General features: G+C 41.6%; 1 protein-coding gene and 1 long non-coding RNA gene across 10 annotated transcripts in view; one reads left to right on the top strand and one right to left on the bottom strand.

The window, feature by feature from the left end:
- Positions 1 to 15,672, top strand: part of cdc42se2 (CDC42 small effector 2) — a 284,156-nt gene that overhangs the window by 166,777 nt on the left and 101,707 nt on the right. The window lies entirely within an intron of this gene.
- LOC140487231 (uncharacterized) overlaps positions 1 to 15,672 on the bottom strand; it is a 40,344-nt gene that overhangs the window by 7,001 nt on the left and 17,671 nt on the right. For 6 of the 8 annotated variants that reach the window (XR_011962835.1, XR_011962833.1, XR_011962830.1 and 3 more), the window contains one exon: positions 12,109 to 12,519. The exons of 1 other annotated variant lie outside the window; for it this stretch is intronic. This is a non-coding gene — a long non-coding RNA (uncharacterized lncRNA). Of the gene's footprint in view, positions 1 to 12,108; positions 12,520 to 15,672 lie in introns of those variants that run through there. One more of the 8 variants, XR_011962836.1, reaches the window with a different exon arrangement.

The following is a 15,672-nucleotide window of genomic DNA, read 5'->3' as shown; positions in this document are numbered from 1 at the left end:
CGGACTTGGGTAGTGAGGCATTATGGGTGGAGCTGAGAAATAAGAAGGGTGCAGTTACTTTGTTGGGGCTGAATTACAGACCTCCCAACAGTGAGCGTGAGGTAGAAGAACAAATAGGTAAACAGATTATAAATAGATGTAGAGGCAATAAGTAATGGTGATGGGAGATATTAATTTTCCCAACATTGACTGGGATACATTTAGCATCAGAGGTCTGGATGGAGTAGAATTTGTACGAAGCAGTATGTCAACAGTCCGACGAGGGAAAGGGCCATATTGGACCTGGTACTGGGGAACGAGTCAGGATAAGTGGTAGAAGTTGAGGTGGGGGATTTCTTTGGGAACAGTGACCACAATTCTGTAAGTTTTAGAATGCTCGTAGATAAAGAAGAGAGTGGTCCTAAGGGAAGAGTACTAAACTGGGCCAAGGCCAATTATATCAAAATTAGGCAGGAGCTGGGAAATGTGGATTGGACACAGCTATTTGAAGGCAAGTCCACATTTGAGATGTGGGAGGCTTTCAAAGATAGGTGTAGGCATGTCCTGTTGAAGGCAAAGGATAGGAAGGGCAAGATTCGTGAACCATGGATGACAGGAGAAATTGTACGACTAGCCAAGAGGAAAAGGTAAGCGTACACAAGGTCTAGGCAGCTAAGAACAGAACGGGCCCTGGAGGAAGATTGGAAGAGTAGGACAAGTCTTAAAGAAGGAATCAAGCGGGTTAAAAGGGGTCATGAAATAGCTTTAGCAAGCAGAATTAAGGAGAATCCCAAAGCATTTTATCCTTATATAAGAAGGAAGCAGGTAACTAGAGAAAGGATTGGTCCACGAAAAGATAATGAAGGAAGGCTGTGTGCTGAACCTGAGAGAATGGGTGAGATTCTGAATGATTACTTTGCATCAGTGTTCACTGAGGAGAGGAACATGATGAATGTTGAGATTAGAGATAGAAGTTTGATTAGTCTGGATCACGTTGGCATAAATAGGGAAGATGTGTGATGGGTATGCTAGAGGTTATTAAGGTGGACAAATCCCCAGGATGGGATCTATTCCAGGTTGCTGAGGGAGGTGAGAGAGGAAATAGCTGGGGCCCTGTCAGATGTCTTTGTGGCATCCTTAAGTACAGGCGAGGTGCTGGAGGACTGGAAGGTTGCTCATATTGTCCCCCTGTACAAGAAGGGTAGAAGGGATATTCCGGGTAACTACAGATCAGTGAGCCAGATGTCGGTGGTGGAGAAGTTGCTGGAGAGGGTACTGAGAGATAGGATCTATTTATATTTAGAAAAGAATGGGCTTATCAGTGATAGGCAACATGGTTTTGTGTGGGGGAGATCGTGCCTTACCAAGTCAACAGAGTTCTTCAAGGAAGTGACCAAGTTGTTAGATGAAGGAAGGGCTGTTGATGTCATATACATGGACTTGAGTAAGGCGTTTGATAAGGTTCCCCATTGTAGACGAATGGAGAAAGTGAAATCATGTGGTGTGCAGGGTGTTCTAGCGAGGTGGATAAAGAACAGTTGAGCATCAGGAGACAGAGAGTAGTAACTGAAGGGAGTTTCTTTAAGTGGAGAAAGGTGACCAGTGGTGTTCCACAGGGGTCAGTATTGGGACCACTGTTGTTTGTAATATACATAAATGATCTAGAAGAGGGCACTGTTGGTATGATCAGCAAGTTTTGGTGGAGTAGCAGAAAGCATAAGGGACTGTCAGAGAATACAGGAGGATATAGATAGACTGGAGAGCTGGGCGGAGAGGTGGCAGATGGCTTTCAATCTACACAAATGTGAGGTGATGCATTTAGGCAAGACTAATTCTAGAACGAATTATACAATGAATGGAAGAGCCTTGGGAAAAGTTGATGGGCAGAGAGATCTGGGAGTGCAGGTCCATTGTACCCTGAAGGTTGCTGCACAGGTGGATAGAGTGGTCAAGAAGGCAGAGAGTATGCTTGCCTTCATTAGATAGGGTATTGAGTATAAGAGCTGGAAAGTCATGTTAAAATTGTACAAGACTTTGGTTCAGCCGCATTTAGAAGACTGTGTACAGTTCTGGTCGTCATGTTACCAAAAGGATCTGGACACTTTGGAGAAGGTATACGAGGATGTTGTCTGGTATGGAAGGTGCTAGCTATGAAGAGAGGTTGAGTAGGTTAGGTTTATTTTCACCAGAAAAAAGGAGATTGAGGGAGGACCTGATTGAGGTTTACAAAATCATGAAGGGTATAGACAGAGTGGACAGAGGCAAGCTTTTTCCCAGGGTGAAGGATTCAATAACGAGAGGTCATGCTTTCAAGGTGAGAGGTGGAAAGTTTAAAGGGGATACACACGGCAAGTACTTCACACAGAGAGTGGTGGGCGTTTGGAATGCGTTGCCAGCAGGGGTGGTAGAGGCAGGCAAGGTAGATTCATTTAAGGTGCTTCTGGACAGATGCATGAGTAGGTGGGGAGCAGAGGGATACAAATGCTTAGGAATTGATCAACAGGTTTAGACAGTACATTTGGATCGGCTCAGGCTTGGAGGGCTGAAGGGCCTGTTCCTGTGCTGTAAATTTTCTTTGTTCTTTCTTTGTATCTACAGTTATTTTGTTTTTTTGTTAAAATAGCTTGTTATTTCACTTTGTCAATTACCATATCTTTACTGAATGCATGCTAACTGATTTGATTTCATGGCTAATTTCACAATCTTCCATTATATGCCACCTCCCATTTTACCATTCAGTTGAAAGTTCCTAGTAGTTAAAGTTGTGCTAAACTGGGACTATGATTTCCATGCTTGTTTTGAGAAGTTACTAAAACAAATTAAATATTGTTGATGGATTTTTAATTAACAATTAGAAAAAAAGGTAATCCCTTTATTGACACTTTATTTTGTTTAAACTCAGCTTGGAGCCTGAGATTTTCTAATGATGAATACTGGATGTGTTTTTATCATAGGTGTAAGCCCAAAGTTTGTTGGATTGAGAAATATAAATTGGTGTAAGGGCTATAAAAAGACATTGATGTTCAGAGGGATATGATAGCATGGTGACTAGGTCGCGCTATTGGGAATATAGGTAGGGGCATGAGGTGGCATTGATTGGCAAATGGAGTATGAGAGATTAGGGCTGAAGGGCTGTTTTAGAGGCACAGATTGCTCCTGCACTCAACCATCTCTGAAGCCATTCAGGGATTGTTTGGCCTGAATCCCAGAGAGTCCAGTCTCCTCAGAATGAAAATCTCAGTTTCCAGGGCATTGTCTTCCAGCCTGGATTCACAGACGAGGAATTGTCCTGATTTGGGAATGAAAGCTCAGGCTATGGACACAGGGTGTGTTGCTCACAATTTTGCTGAAGAAGATTAATATCAAATGAAAGAAAACCAAAAAGAGACTTGGAGATATTGCAGATCTGAAGGCAATACTTTGATTGACTTTTGCGCAGAAAGAAAAGTTGGCAATGGTGACAGCATTTTTAAGAACAGTCAGACTCAAGATAGGTTTTGAGGAAAAGACAATGATAGCAGTTTTGAAAGAAAGAAGCTGATACCTGACTGGATAGAATCATTTGCAAAATGAAGTAGCACTAGAGCTGAGGGAGATTTTTGTGTCAAAATGTGTCAAAGAGATTCACAGAGTGAATAGCTGTTGAAATATGGAGACATGGAATTCAGGAACGTTTTTAAAATTTCCTTTCTTAAACATGCTAATTTATGCTGGCATATGGTTCCTTGGGTGCTAGCAATACCTTGCCCATGTGCGCTTTATTTGAACATTGAGTATTTGAGACACTGAATGTTTAGTTATTCATTTATGTCACATCACAGCTCGTGCCATTCCTTCTACATCATACTTCTAAAAAAATTGTAGAATGGCCTATTGGAAAGAGGTCAGGAACTAGAAATTAAATCTTGAGACCAGCTGCGAGATCGGAGGAACAAATTAGTAATGCACTTTATAAAAGTTATGCTGTATAGTCACGTGAGCAGAAAATACTCTTATGGCATTTGAACTGCAGTGAAGTTCCTCTCTATCATAGAATCCCTACAGTGTGGAAACAGGTCATTTGGCCCAACAAGCCCACACTGACTCTCCAAAGAGCCATAGTACTTAGAGAAGTAGAACTTCAGCTGCCTAAATGGGCAGCTTGGCAGCTTAGTGGTAGCACTGCTGCCTCACAATGCCAGGGACCTGGGTTCGATTCCAGGCTCAGGGGACTGTCTGCATGGAGTTTGTACATTCTCCCTGTGTCTGTGTGGGCTTCTTCTGGGTGCTCTGGTTTCCTCCCACAATCCAAAGATGTGTAGGTTAGGTGAATTGGCCATCCTAACTTGCCCATAGTGTTCAGGGATGTGTAGGTTCGGTGCATTACTCAGGGGTAAATGTAGGGTAATGGGTAAAGGGTTTGGGTGGGATACTCTTCAGAGGATCAGTGTGGACTTGTTGGGCCGAAGAGCCTGATGAGAAGGCCTGTCGATGGCTTTCCTAACTTCTTAATCCTCAAATGGCAATTAGTATGTACTTATAGGCTTGTTGACCCAAAGATTTAGAAAGAGTGTATGAGTGGAGAAGAGTGGGAAATCAGATGATTGGTGAGTGTGGAAGGGCAGGGAGCAAGCAGTTTTTTTGAGAGGCAGTGAGCAGAATGTCATCTAGTAGGAGAGGAGGCCAGTGGGCTGCAGGAAAGACAAGTTAGGATCATGAGTGACCTGCATGCCTTGTAGTACATGATATTACTGAGGGCAGTAACACTTTCAAAGTCTTTCATAATTTTAAATACTTCCTTCTTGGATAAGCCCTCACAACTGTGAGCTCTGAGGCTACGATGAGTGTTGAGCTTGAACAAGGTGTAACGGCTGCATTCCTCCTCTAACAGTCACCCACTCTCAGCTGCTTCACACCTCTCATGGTAGAGATTACAGTGGGAAATATTTGGGAAACGCTGTTCCACATTTTGTTGATGCTATAGAACTGATATTATCATATTCAATCTTTTTTGTGCACTCTTCAGTGCCTCTGTTTTTTATAGTAATGTGGCAACTGTAGTATTCCGAATACTTTGAGTGGTCTATGCGGGTTTACGTACATGTTTTTTTTTCAGGACTACTGTAGTGCTAAGATTGCTTTCATTATGACCTTATTGACCTGCATAACTTTTTTTAAACTGCCAACCTTGTAGTATGTAACAAAGCACAAATCGTCAGCAGTTACTGCATAGCTATCTACCGCTGTACTGTGCTAAATACATTTTATATGGGCACTGATTATATAACTTGTAACAATGTCACTGCACGGTGTGCATTTCTCAGCCCAAGAGAGAAGACCATTGTGATTGATTCAAGAAATCTTTCAACTCTTGAAGTAGATGTGAAATCATTGTGGATTATGATCTGTGGAGTAGACAGGGTTGAAGGATGCACATTTGTAAAACTTTCATTTTCAGGCATATTTTCTTTTTTTTGGTTGTTTTATCCAATGACATATTGTCTTTCTGCTTTAAAAGAACGATGCCAAGCACTACTGCCATTTAACTATCTTTTCCTGACTTTAAAATCTTGCAGTCTCCAATTGTTAACTTGAGTCAGCATATGGGTAGGGCATTTACTTCCAGAATACTGTTCTCTAGCAGTTGGGCTGGAATACCACTACCTGCAAGTCCCCCTCCCGGTCACACACCATCCTAACATCGCTGTTGCTTGGTCATAATCCTGGAAATTCCTCCCTATCAGCATAATGGGTCTACCAGCATCAAATAGACTGTGAGCCCTTCAAGAGGACCATCTTCCCAAGTGAATAACAAAAGCTTGTGAAGCAATTTGCATTTAACTTGGTTTTCTCCTTTTAGGAACAGAAAATTTAAGACACAGATTTTGTCCCTTATATCCTTGCTAGTCAAGGAAGTGCTATCTACTCTAAATCACTTTCCAGTTCTTGGTTCATTCCCTTTGTAGGTTATGACACTTCAGGTGCTTATCCAACTACATTTAAAATGCGAGGGTTTATTTTTTGCATCAATTTCCCTTTCAGCTAGTTAGTTCTAGAGATCAAAACATTATTTTTGACTTCTTTTAATTACTTTAAAACTATGACTCTTGCTATTGTCCTCCCTTTCAGCTAAGAGGATTGTTTGGCTCACATGTTTGTCTGCTATCCTCCACTGAAGTAACAAACTTCAGACTTCAACAAAGTAATCAACTTCAAAGTCAGTTTTCTTGGTTGACTGGATTGCTGGTTTGTGTTGCAGGGTGAGACCAGCAGCATGGGTTTAATTCCTGGACCAGCTAAGGTTGCCATGAAGGACTTTCCTTCTCAACCTCTCCCCTCATCTGAGGTATGGTGACCCTTCAATTAAACCGCTACCAACCACCAGCTATCTCTAATAAGAGAGCAGCAATATGATCCAGTCAGACTATGGTGATTTTATCGTTACTATGGTATATATCATAGAACAAATATATGACAATACATATTGCTGAAAAAGCACAGCTTTTTGTCTTGCAGTTATTTGGAGAGATAAAAGAATTCCAAACTTGAAGTTATACTGCTTGAGAAAAGGCTATTGGTTGGTCATACATACTTCAAAAAGGGCACATGTTCTTTTTCCACAGCAATACTTCAACCAAACTAAATTGACCGACCAACCAATTGGCAGAAATTTCTCATGCTATATAAATTATTGCTGCTTCAGAATTTGATAGTCTTGGCCTAATACAAGACAAACAATCTGATACATATGTCTTTGTTAGCATTATCTATTTCTATTTAAAAATTTATATCTTTATTAAATATATCCACAAATACATCTTTACCAAGAGTAATTATCCAAATACATTATTGCTCCAATTCAATCATTTTATTTTCCCCTTATAGAACTTCTAGTCTTATGATCATAGCCTAAAGCTAATGAGATTCTCCTCATTCCTGGATGGGCAGGCAATGTGTCCAAAGTAGGGAGTAAGAATTTAGCAGTTGCTCACTCTGATGCAATTTTAAGAATCTTGGTATTTACCAATAACAGAGCTTGCCAAAGGGGCCAGATTTTCAGTTTTCCAATTCCAGTATGTTTGAGGTTTGGTTACTTTAAAATACAGTTAAAATCAAAAGACCTATGCAGAAGACACTGACCACTGTGTGTGTGTGTTTGATTGATACTATTCTGTTAATTGCATTATTGCATTTAGCTGACTTGAATCAAAAAGGCTTCTGTCCAGGATTTGGCCCTCATGTCTAAACACCGTTCTTCATCACACACATGACTGTATCTTTTACATATTTTGAAATGCAGGAGTTTAATAACAATGAAACTGAGCAATGTTAGATGTTGTGCTTGGTGTTATTATTTTACTTTATAGAAGGTAATCAAAATTATGTACTGTTTCAGATTCTAACTAAATGAAATAGGCACAACAATGGCCTAAATGACTAAAAAGAAAATAATCACCACTGGTTACTGTAACTTCTGAATGCTGCATATGAGAGAGACTAAGTAGTGACATCAAAGTCTGGATTAGTGGTGCTGGAAGAGCACAGCAGTTCAGGAAGCATCCAAGTAGCTTCGAAATAGACGTTTCAGGCAAAAGCCCTTCATCAGGAATAAAGGCAGTGAGCCTGAAGCGTGGAGAGATAAACTAGAGGAGGGTGGGGGTGGGGAGAAAGTAGCATAGAGTACAATGGGTGAGTGGGGGAGGGGATGAAGGTGATAGGTCAAGGAGGAGAGGGTGGAGTGGACAGGTGGAAAAGAAGATAGGCAGGTAGGACAAGTCCGGACAAGTTATGGGGACAGTTACTGAGCTGGAAGTTTAGAACTAGGGTGAGGTGGGGGAAGGGGAAATGAGGAAACTGTTGAAGTCCACATTGATGCCCTGGGGTTGAAGTGTTCCGAGGCGGAAGATGAGGCGTTCTTCCTCCAGGCGTCTGGTGGTGAGGGAGCGGCGGTGAAGGAGGCCCAGGACCTCCATGTCCTCAGCAGAGTGGGAGGGGGAGTTGAAATGTTGGGCCATGGGGTGGTGTGGTTGATTGGTGCGGGTGTCCCGGAGATGTTCCCTAAAGCGCTCTGCTAGGAGGCGCCCTGTGTCCCCAATGTAGAAGAGACCGCATCGGGAGCAACGGATACAATAAATGATATTAGTGGATGTGCAAGTAAAACTTTGATGGATGTGGAAGGCTCCTTTAGGGCCTTGGATCGAGGTGAGGGAGGAGTTGTGGGCGCAGGTTTTACAGTTCCTGCGGTGGCAGGGGAAAGTGCCAGGATTGGAGGGTGGGTTGTAGGGGGGCATGGACCTGACCAATGCAGTTATCAAGTTAGCGGAGGAAGAGGTGGGGAGTGGTGCCGGTGTAATTACGGAAGATCAACTGCTCTACGTAGCCAACAAAGAGACAGGCATAGCTGGGGCCCATGCGTGTGCCCATGGCTACCCCTTTGGTCTGGAGGAAGTGGGAGGATTCACAGGAGAGTGTTGATGTGCTGCCAACTTCAAATTACTCCAAGTATGTAACCTACAGTTGTGTGCACAAAACTTTCCACATTATCCTATGCTTTGGAAACCTGATTCTAACTTGAAAGATTCAAGTTCACATTTACAATTCTAGGAGGAACTGGGATTCAATTGCATGAGATTTTTGGAAGTACAGGTGTTACTTGGTATCAGAAATGACATTCATGCTGCATATACATACGTCTGTTGCTGGCCTTACTTTTGCATGAAAAATAAAGTGAGAAGTTTTATAAGCTGCCTGACCATAGGGTCTATATTAATGAAAGAAGTCATACATAATAATAAATAAAACATTAAGACAGCGTTCGTCACAGTTCAGTTAATGGACTATGGGATATCTGGAAAATGCAACTGGCAGATGACAGCTCAATACAACAGATTCTTAACTGCCCTCTGAAAGAACCAAGCAGTTACTTCAGTCAAGGGCATTTAGAGCTGGCGTACAAATACTGTTCCTCCCAGTAATGCTATCTGAAAGAGTAAAGAAACAAAAGCATAACAAACTGAGAAGAACAGAGTAGGCCTTCAACTCTGCAGCAGCTTCCTTGTCAGCATTAGATAGGGATGAGTTGTTAGCACTCTCGCCTCTGATTCACAAGCTCCTGCTCCACTTCAGCGTTTGACCCAAAAAACTAAGGCTGACACTCCTGTGCAGTACTGAGTACTGTACTGTTGAAAGTGTTATTTTTCAGGAGACACATTAAATTGAAGCTGTCATTTCAGATGGATGTAAACTAATCAATAGTTCTACTTCAATAAGAAGAGGGTAGTTATTCTTGGTGTTCTGGGATCACTTAATAACCATGAAAAACTAAGAGATTATTGTCAGTGTTACAGTGTTTGTGGAAATTTGCTATGTGGAAACTTCTTGCTATACTTCCTACATGTTATGGTGGTATACACTATAAAATGTGGCTGCAGAGTGTCTTGGGACATCTGGTGTTCTTGGAAAAAATATTGCATCTAAATGCAAATATATTTCTTTCTATGTTGGAGCAAGTGATATTTGGTATTCACTGCTGTTTAATTCACTGATATTTTGTATGCAAGTAGGAGACTATAATTGCACACTCTTTTGAGAGAGCAGCAGGTGGAGTGAGAATGTGCCATTGCCATGATGATTGGCTTCCTGATGAACAGCAAGAATGTAACAAGAGCTACACTTGTATACTTAGAAGCAGCTATGCCACACTCATAAAAACAAGTGTTATGACTTGTTGTGGTCCGCTGTATTTTGCACAACCTCACTCTTATGAAGACATCGCAATCACCACCAAGCAAGCAAATGAGAAGAAAAATGAAAGGAAGAGGAAACCTACACAATGCTTTTTAACTGAGGCTGTTCATGATCAGCATGTCTGAATATAACACAGTCTCAATATCCTATTCATCAAGAGATCCACTTCTTAACAGAATGTTGCCTGAAATGAATTGATTCAACTATGAAGAGTACTTAAATAGGCTGATGTTGTTTTCCTTAGAGCTGAGGATAAGTGGGGAATCTGATGAGGTATACAAAATTCTGAGGCGTTTAGACAGGGCGGATTGAGAGAATGTTTTCCCCTTAGTGGAAGTGCACAGTTTTAAGCTGAGGAGAAGGAGATTAAGAGGAGATTCAGGAATTTAATTTTCATCCAGAAAATTGTGGGTATGTGGAACTTACTGCCTAAAAGATTGGTAGAGCTTGAACCCTTCAGATATTTAAGAACTATTGAGATGGGCACTTGAAATGCCATTGCATATAAGGCTGCAGCAAAAATGTGATTTCGTATAGATGGATGTTTAATCACATGATGGGCCAAAAGACCTTCTTCTGTGCTGTCAAAACTCTATGACTCTACTTTCTCTCTGTCACAAATCATCACAGCATCCATTTATTTCCAAAAATATAACAAAAGACACTGCAAAACAAATATTCCAGACCAACTTTTCCACAGACTATTTACTATGCCAGGTCAGGCAGCTTCCGAGGAGCAGGAAAGTCGATGTCTCGGGCAAAAGCCTTCCTGATGAAGGGCTTTTGCCCGAGACATTGATTTTCCTGCTCCTCGGACGCTGCCTGACCTGCTGTGCTTTTCTAGCACCACTCTAATCTAAACTCTGGTTTCCAGCATCTGCAGTCCTCACTTATGCCTATTTACTATGCATATCAAACATGACAAATCAACCTTCTACAAATATGAGTTTGTGGGTCTTTTTCTATCCCAGTGTTGCTGTGCAGTATTCCCCATTCAGTGGAAGGCTGTAAATGGGCAAGGCTCTGAATCTAGAAGACCCAGCTTTGGTCTATACCAAATCAATAGGAAGCAGATATTTGGGCTGTCTGGCTAATGTATAGCACAGGCAACGGCAGAGGTAGAAGGTTCTAAGAGGACAGTAGATTGGTAAACTCATAGAGACATTTCCAATAAGCCTGGCACCAAAACATCAACAATCTGTTGGAAGATAATTAATAGATCAAAGTTTGTGAGAAGATTTGTAGCTCGGGTGCTCGTTGTTGTGGTTCTGTTTGCTGAGCTGGGAATTTGTGTTGCAGACGTTTCGTCCCCTGTCTAGGTGATATCCTCAGTGCTTGGGAGCCTCCTGTGAAGCGCTTCTGTGTTGTTTCCTCCAGCATTTATAGTGGTTTGTCTCTGCCGCTTCCGGTTGTCAGTTCGAGCTGTCCGCTGTAGTGGCCGGTATATTGGGTCCAGGTCGATGTGTTTGTGGAGAATCTGTGGATGAGTGCAATGCCTCTAGGAATTCCCTGGCTGTTCTCTGTTTGGCTTGTCCTATAATAGTAGTGTTGTCCCAGTCGAACTCATGTTGCCTGTCATCTGCCTGTGTGGCTACTAAGGATAGCTGGTTGTGTCATTTTGTGGCTAGTTGGTGTTCATAGATACGGATTGTTAGCTGTCTTCCTGTTTGTCCTATGTAGTGTTTTGTGCAGTCCTTCAGAAATACAGAAATACAACAAGAACATTTCTGAACTGACAGCCAGACTACTACGACCACTAGGACTCATAACAGCACACAAACCAACAGCCACTTTCAGACAACAATTCACCAGGACAAAGGACCCGATACCCAGCATGAGCAAAACCAATGTAATGTACAAAATCCCATGCAAGGACTGCACAAAACACTACATAGGACAAACAGGAAGACAGCTAACGATCCGTATACATGAACACCAACTAGCCACAAAATGACACAACCAGTTATCCTTAGTAGCCACACATGCAGATGACAGGCAACATGAGTTCGACTGGGACAATACTACTATTATAGGACAAGCCAAACAGAGAACAGCCAGGGAATTCCTAGAAGCATGGTACTCATCCACAGATTCTATCCACAAACACATTGACCTAGACCCAATATACCGGCCACTGCAGCGGACAACTAGAACTGACAACTGGAAGCGGCAGAGACAAACCACTATAAATACCGGAGGAAACAACACAGAAGCGCTTCACAGGAGGCTCCCAAGCGCAGAGGATGTCACCTAGACAGGGGACAAAATGTCTGCAACACAAATTCCCAGCTCAGCGAACAGAACCACAACAATAATTAACAGACTTCTGTGAGTCATTGCAAGCCACTTTGAACAATGATTCTGTTTCTCTGTATACTAATCTGAACAATTATTACAGCAAGCTCAGCTGGTGTGACTTTATTCGAAGTTTATACAAGACTCACATGTAGGAAACACAAGGTAGCTTCTGTTAGTGTTACAATGTATCATTGATTGGGTCCACAATTTTGCCAATGTAGTCATTCCCATCAACCTTTTTCTCTTCATCAATCCAGGGAAACCATCACTTGAGTCCACTATAGCAGGACTAATATGGGACCTCACCCTCGGCAATCTTCATATAAATCTTAATCTTTATGTGGCTATAGTCCACTTACAATAGGTGGCTCACCATATCCAAATCCTGCTTCTAAGCTATCCATCATAGCACCCACAATATCCTCAGCTGAGCTCATGGCTATAAGGGTTTAACTCTTTCTTCCTCACAGTATCCTGATCCACTTCTTGGTCATGAACCATATGGCTCTTGGATATCTGAAATGAGAAAGGCACAAGAACAGGAGAGCAGTGAGGAGATGACACGTTAACACCATTTGCAGCTGTATATGAGAAATCATAGAATGAGGAGAAGGTGAAATGCAAAAGTGACAATCGGGCACAAGTAAATTTCCATCTTCTTTTGAAACTCTAGTTTTGGCCTTCATGGCATTGTCTCATCCATATGAATGATGACTTGTGCCGAGTAGGTGCTACTGCTTGCAGCTGTGCACTGCTTTGCACAATACTCACCGTCATCTTCTCACTTCATATTTGTGTGATGTTCCTGGTGTAAATCAATGATTGGTATTGTGTGAAGTTGAGAGATGCACTTACAAAAGTGTTAAGAGACCATGAATGTGAAATAAGTCATGCTTGATGGTAAATAAGTGAAGCTGGCGATGCACTGAAACTGTATAAGGCTAATATTTTGGTCATGTGAATATGCATTTACTAACCTTAACCACTCATATAGTGCCATTAAATTTCTTGATGCATTGCATCCAGGAGCTGATTGCTGACAGCAGTTTCCTTCATCGTATTCATTTTTGTCAGGGTTCCCTGATCCTCTGAAAGAATTCTTCTGATATCCTATCTATCTGTGCACTAAACCCTTTAGTGCTATTATTGCAGAAATTTGGAGCCATATTCTGCCATGCCATACCATTCATGTCTCTTTCTCTGGAGAAATCCACAGCCAGAATTAGTTGTTGCACTTCCACTTAAAACAATCATAATTTGTACCTGGCCTCAGCTTCACTTTCTTGCTTGCAATCCATAACCTTTTAGGCACCTACTAATGAAAAGTCTCGGTCTCCTCTAATTTGTATATTCCTGGCATTAGTGGCACTCTGGGGTAAGTAATTTCTGGGTAACTTTTCGAAGGTTTGTTGGGCCAAATGGCCTGTTTCCACTCTGTGGGGATTCTATGATTCATCCATCCAAAACTCTTTTAAGAAGTATAGGCTAGGTTTAGCTAGGGATGCTAGAAATCTAAAACAAAAACAGAATATGTTTTTGTTAACATCAAGGTTAGCATTTCAAGACCAGTGACCCTTCGTCAGTTGGTGACATGAAATGTTAACTCTGTTTTTTTTCCAAAGGTGGTGCCAGAACTGCTGAGTTTCTCCAGTAGTTCTGTTTTGTTGGATATTTAAGTGATGCTAGTGTCACAATTTTGCACCCCTGCTCAGGCTTGCTCCCCTGCTCACACTACACTCAGCAATGGTGCAATCACAAACATAAACAGGTAGCACAAAATTTGCATTTGGATGGTACAGAACCTTACATTCTTGCAGTTGTAATTCAAATTTGTCAACTGTTTTATTTGTACATCTTTCAAGGTGAATTTTGTCTTCAGTTTACCTGTTTTTGCATGATATTGCAAGCCTTTTTAACCATGCTTGCATGTTTACCTTCTAAACTGCTTGATGCTACTTTGAAGTAATCATGTACATTGCAAAATATTCATCTGCATGTTCATGCATGCAAATACACATTCATTCACACACTTGTGCACTCTCATAATTTCACTAAAACACACTCACATTCAAATACACACACTTATATCCACTCTTGAAAACTCACAATGATATACTTGCTCACATACTCACACTTGCTCACAAAAACACACACGCATAATCTAACACATACACAAATATTCTCACACTTGGTCACTCACAATCTTGTGCAGTCTCTTACACACTTGCACATACATTCACACTAACACACACTCCCTCACTTACTCTCTCTCACACACTCACACTCACCACTCTCTTGCAAACAGACTCATCCTCACAATCTCTCTCACAGACCAAAAGTTGCTCAAATATTGCACACACACACACTCATATTTACACACTTTCTCCCTCACATCCTCTTACACACACATACTCTCTTATGCAATCATATGCTTACATACACTCACCCTTTCACACACTCACACTCACTCCCTCAGAGCCTCACTTGGTCCCTCACAATCACTGAGCTTCACAGTGACATACAATGACAGTCTCTCAAACAAAAGATTTTACACAAGCACACTCTTACACACAAACACACACACACACATACTCATGCACACACATGCACAATCTAACAGGAGTACAAATATACACACATTTACACACTCTCACATGCACTTACACACAATTACACACACATAAACAGTTGCACATTCACTCAAACGTATTCACACACACTCACCCTCATACATGCAAAGACACACAAACTAATTTTCACACTTGCTTACTCTTTAATACAGTTACACACACTCACAATTACACAGTCACTTATACACCACCGTGCACAATCCAACACACACACTCAATCCCACATTGTCTCACAGTTCACCTTTTCAAAATCTTTCACCCTCTCAAACCACATACTGACTGACACACACACACACACACACTTTCACTATCACTGTGGCAGGATTCTAAGTAGCTTTGATGTCCAGAGGGATCTTGGGCTTCAAGTCCATTGCTCCCTGAAAGTGGCCATTTAAGTAATAGGGTGGTAAAGAAAGTATGTTTGCCTTTACTGGTCAGGAAACTGAGTACTAGAGTCAGGATATCATATTGCAATTTTATAAGACTTTGGTTAGGCCAAGTCTAGACTATTGCATTTAATTCTGGTTGCCATAATGGGGAAGGATGTGAAGGATTTGGAGAGGGTACAGAAGAGGTTTACCAGGATGCTGCCTGGATTAGAGCATATGAGTTCCAAGTAGAGGACAGAAAAACTCGGGTTGTTTTCACTGGAGCAGCAGAGGCTGAGGGGAGACTTGAAAGAAGTCTGTAAAATTATGTGATACATAGATAGGGTTGACAGTCAGAATATTTTCCCAGAGTTGAAATGGCTAAATGTGAGGCGGAGGGTGGGGGGGAGGAATTCAAAGAAGATGTGATGGGCACTTTTTTTTACAGAAAGGATGATAGGAATCTGGAATACACAGCCAGAGTATTGGTAGAGGCAGATACATTAGGGCGTTTAAGGGACTTTTAGATCAGCACATGAATATGCAAGGAATAGAAGAATATGGACAAAGGATAGGCAGAAGGCATTAGTTTAATTTAATGTCATGTCCAGCACAACATTGTGGGCTAAAGGGCCTGTTCCTGTGCTGTACTGTTGTATGTCTTATATCTC

This window comes from Chiloscyllium punctatum, chromosome 2 (genome assembly GCF_047496795.1).
Source record: "Chiloscyllium punctatum isolate Juve2018m chromosome 2, sChiPun1.3, whole genome shotgun sequence".
Taxonomy (NCBI): Eukaryota; Metazoa; Chordata; class Chondrichthyes; order Orectolobiformes; family Hemiscylliidae; genus Chiloscyllium; species Chiloscyllium punctatum.
Note: the sequence above shows the minus strand (reverse complement) of the source record. Positions and strands in the feature narration are given on the sequence as shown.